General features: G+C 41.4%; 1 pseudogene; it reads left to right on the top strand.

Moving 5' to 3' along the window:
* The first annotated feature begins 2,387 nt into the window (after positions 1-2,387).
* On the top strand, positions 2,388-4,217 carry LOC129405823 (uncharacterized; annotated as a pseudogene).
* The last annotated feature ends 468 nt before the right edge of the window (positions 4,218-4,685 follow it).

Consider the following 4,685-nt stretch of genomic DNA (forward strand, 5'->3'; position numbering starts at 1 on the left):
TGCCCTGTTTGCCAACTTCAGGGAGTCTGGGTTGAGTTAGGGGGAATGTAACAAAACCTGACAACAGACAAGTCTAATGTGGTTTGGAATTTGTTATGAAACTTCTGTGTAGTTCTGCTTTTCACCCAGTTGTGTCATAAGAAAATAACCAAAACATTCATATTAGGTTTTGCTAACCATTTCTTAGAATAATACAAAATACTTATTCAGTATTTTATATTTAGGTATCCTGTATTATGAGATATTGAAATGGCATTATGTATTCTGATTCAACAATCTGTTTTAAGCTACTTCTTTATTTTAATTTCAATTATGACTATGTTCATTATAAATTATATAATATCATGCCTATATAAAAATATATATTAAAAAACAAGAAGGCTCAGAGAGAGCTCAATGAACCAAAGTGCACACCTTGTACAAGGGAGGCCTGGGTTCAATACCCAGTACTGAATGGTCCCCTTGAGCACTACTGGGCATGGCCCCAAACAACCTCCTTCCCCACAAAAAATAAAACCATATTGTGATCTTTATATGAATTAAAGAAGAATTTTATAACATAAAAATTAGAGAAGAAAAATTGTGTATGTGACAATTCTTTATTTATTCTACTGGCAACTGTTACTGTGCTATATCGAGAAAAATATATAGGTCACTATATATGGATTATGTGGATTATATGATTATTATATGGATACCTTTCTGGAAAGAGACATAAATAATTACAGTAAATATTCAATGAAAGGGTGAATGTCAAACACCTTTAGAAAATTGGTATCGTCTTATTGCCTTTAAGTCATTTAAAGATAGGGTCTGTTTACCAGAGGTCATATGGTGGGTGAATGACTGATTTAACCTGAGGTCTGGTTCTTCATTCACTGCATATGTATACATTTTATTCTTAGAAAGACAGAAGTTGGAAATAAATCCTTCCATTTCTTACACGAGGATGAGTGACTAGAAGTGCAGCATTGATAATATTCTTTGAAGACCAAGAAACTACATTAGATCAAAATAGGGAAGAGACATGGTAATATAGTATACTAATGACTCATTCCAAATTTCACAAGGACAACAACCAAAGCAGGATATTTTTTTTCCTTAGGTTATTTTGAATAAAATTTTGAAAAGAGAATTTAAAAAATCAAGCCTTTTAAATACATTTATGATCTTTAGTAGGTGCAAAAAGTTACACATTGATTATTTATAAATTTCAAAGTGAAAAAATGGCTTTCCCTCATTATATGTAGTGAACAATAGACCGTTGTTGGTATTACCATAATTAGAACTATAGTTATAACATTTAAAATAATTATTCTGAGACAAAAGAAGGAAGTATAAAAAACCCTATACCTATGTTATTTAGCATAGCTATAAACCAGGGCTCAGGAGAGTGTAGAGTGCTTAGGGTACGTACCTAGCATGCGCCTAACCCAGTGTGACTCCCGACACTGCATAGTACCCCAGGCATTACCAGGTGCTATCCTATCAGACCACACAACATGCTTGGTGTGGCCTTAGAGGCCCCTGAACACCATCAGAGTGGCCCCCGCCCAGGTAATCTCTGCATTGCATCCTTGGGCCGGGGCATTGAACCACTTACCCAGTTGACCAGGAATTTCCAGTTTGAACCATGGCCTCCTGAACATCACTTGGGAGGCTCAGAAATAGAAAAAAACAGAAAGTGGAAGAAAACTATTTCAGTTTTTAGATGAGATACAAAAGAGAAACTGGTAGTTGTCTAGATCTTTTACTCATAAAAATCAACATTTAATTTTACTTTGGTTATATTTTTTATATAAGCGGGGTACTCTCGGTAGCTTGCCAGGGTCTCCGAGATGGACGGAGGCTTTTAGGGCGGCCTCCAATTGCCCTACTGTTCCCATGGTTCACGCCATATTTGAACCCCATCAAATATGGTGCGGAAATTATGGAAAATGGGTACTAAGTGTCTTATGCTGTGTTGGAAAATGGCCTGGAGTGTGGCGGTGGCTGGGTAGTGGAAGTCTGCCAGTGAGGTATTTATCTGGCTCTGGTAGGGCAGGGCATCTGGGTTTGATCCCTGGAGCACTGGAGATTGGAGGAGGCAGACAAAGGATTTTGTTTCTGGGTCTCATTGAGCCTGGAGTCCAAGGTCGAAAAGTTCTGCTTTACCTGGTTCTGTGGGGCTTCACTCATGCGTGAGGTTCCGCCCGAGTGTCCAGAAAACGTCTTGGAGTGTGGCTGTGGCTGGGTAGTGGAGTATTCAATATGCCAAAAATAGTAGCAACAATGGGCCTCATTTGCCTGACACCAAAAGAGCCCCAATACGGCAGCGTTAAGAAGGATGAGCAAGAGAGACTGATAAAATCTCAGGGATGAACTAGACTGCCAAAACAAAGACTAAAATGACTGTCTGTACATTCAACGCATGTACGCTGGCATCAGAAGCACCCATCGATGACCTGATGGTGCAAGTGCAGGAGATCAAGTACGACATCATTGATCTGACCAAAACAAGAAGGCATCGATCACATCACACCATTTTCGACACTGGAGAAGAACTGTTCCTAACTGTTCCTCAGAACATGTGACAACAGAGGCATCGGTGATATTGGTGTTCTTGTAAACAGGAACCTGGCCATGAGCATTTATTCATTCGAATGCCTAACAACCCGAATCGGACGATTACGCTTGAATAGATTTGGTTCACTGCTGGCAGTTTCTATCTTCGTTGTCTATGCACCAACATCCAAGTACGATGAAGAATAAATTGAGAGGTTCTACATGGAGCTGGAGAAGTTTTATAAAGAAGACCACACCTACATCTACAATATGTAGATATAGGTCTACCACATCTACAAGATCATTGTTGGTGATTTTAATGCCAAGATAGGACCTAGAAAGTAGCCTGAAGAACTCCACATTGTGACCCATGGCCTAGAATGGAAAGAACAGGTTGAGAGACTGTCTGAGTTCATCATGTCGACCAAGACCATCCATGGTAACTCACAGTTCCAGAAGGCCTAATCTAAATGTTAGATTTGGGAGTCTCCCAGTGGACAGTTCCACAAAAAAATTGACCACATCTTATTCAATCGAAGGTTTTGCTTGATCGATGTCACTGTTGTCCCAAAATTCCAAATGGGATCGGACCACCATCTCCTTCGTGCAAAATTCTAGTTTACAGAGCAGGAAAAAAGGACTGCAAAGTTTAAGTTTAAGAAGAGAACTCCCAGAATGACAGCCAACTTGGAGCTCTTTGGCACTATTGAGGCAATGTGGGAAGATGCCCTCGTAGACAACATTGACGAATACGATCGACTGGTTCAGCACCTCCATGACTGCACGAAGAATGCCAAGAGTGGGAAAGCCACAAACAGATGCCTGTCTTCGGAAACTCTCGAGCTCATTCGTCAATGTGGTTTGGCACAAATCTCAGGCAACCACAAGCTAACGTCCGAGCTTGCAAAGCTGTGAAGAGAAGCGATAAAGGAAGACCTCAAAGAGAGAAGAGCAGCAGTAGCGGCAGAAGCTGGGAAAAGTATTCGCAAGGCTCGCCTTGTAGTTGTCCTTCGCCAACTACAAGACCAAGATGACTGCCCTCCGACATCCTGATGAATCTATCACATCTTCCAGAGGGGCAATGGAGAGGATTATTCACGACTTCTACTTGGATCTCTTTGACAGCCATGTCCACCCGCCCACATACCAAATTCCAAAGGATGGATATGTTGTTCTCAATGTCCTCCCTTCCAAAATCTGACACGCCATTTTGTCTGTAAAGACACATACAGCACCTGGTCCAGACAAGGTCAGACTTGAACACCTGAAGAATCTGCCGCCAGTGCTCATCAACATACTGGCTCGGCTCTTCATACCTGTCCAGATTCAAGGTTCCATCCGAGTGGAAAACCAGCAGTACTGTTCTGTTGTACAAGAAGGGAGACATCCATGACATTGGCAACTATCACCCAATCTGCCTGTTATCCATCATCTACAAGTTGTTCACTCGAGTCATCCTGAATAGAATAGGCAGAACACCATACGAAGGACAACCATGCGAGCAAGCCAGGTTCCAAAAAGGATTCAGCATGATTGACCATATCCACATGGTGACCAAACTCACTGAAGTTTCGCGAGAGTTCAAGATGCCACTTTGTCTAACGTTCATAAATTTAAAGAAGGCCTTTGATTCTGTTGAGACTGAAGTGGTCATCGAAGCCCTAGCCAAACAGGGCATTCAAACTCAGTACATCAAGATCCTCTACGAGCTGTATTGTAGATTTACTACCAGGATCTCACCATTCTACAAGAAAGTGATTATCAAAGTAAAGAGAGGGGTTCAGCAGGGTGAAACCATTTCAACCAAAACTCTTCAGTGCCACCCTCGAGAATGTCATGCAATGACTGGAATGGGAAAGAATGGGAGTGATGATAGATGGTCAGCAACTATACCACCTCAGCTTCTCTGATGACATCATTCTCATAACACCAAACATTAGCCAAGTGGCTCACATGCTGGCTGACTTCGACTGTGAGTGTGGAAAAGTCAGACTGCAGTTGAATCTCAGCAAAAGAATGTTCGTGAAAAACGCACTAGTCCCTGATGTTCTATTTGCTCTCAATGGAACAAACATCTCCAAATGCAGCACTTATGTGTACCTGGGTCGAGAACTCAACATGAGGGACAACTTGGCGCCAGA

Source organism: Sorex araneus, chromosome 6 (genome assembly GCF_027595985.1).
Source record: "Sorex araneus isolate mSorAra2 chromosome 6, mSorAra2.pri, whole genome shotgun sequence".
Classification (NCBI taxonomy): domain Eukaryota; kingdom Metazoa; phylum Chordata; class Mammalia; order Eulipotyphla; family Soricidae; genus Sorex; species Sorex araneus.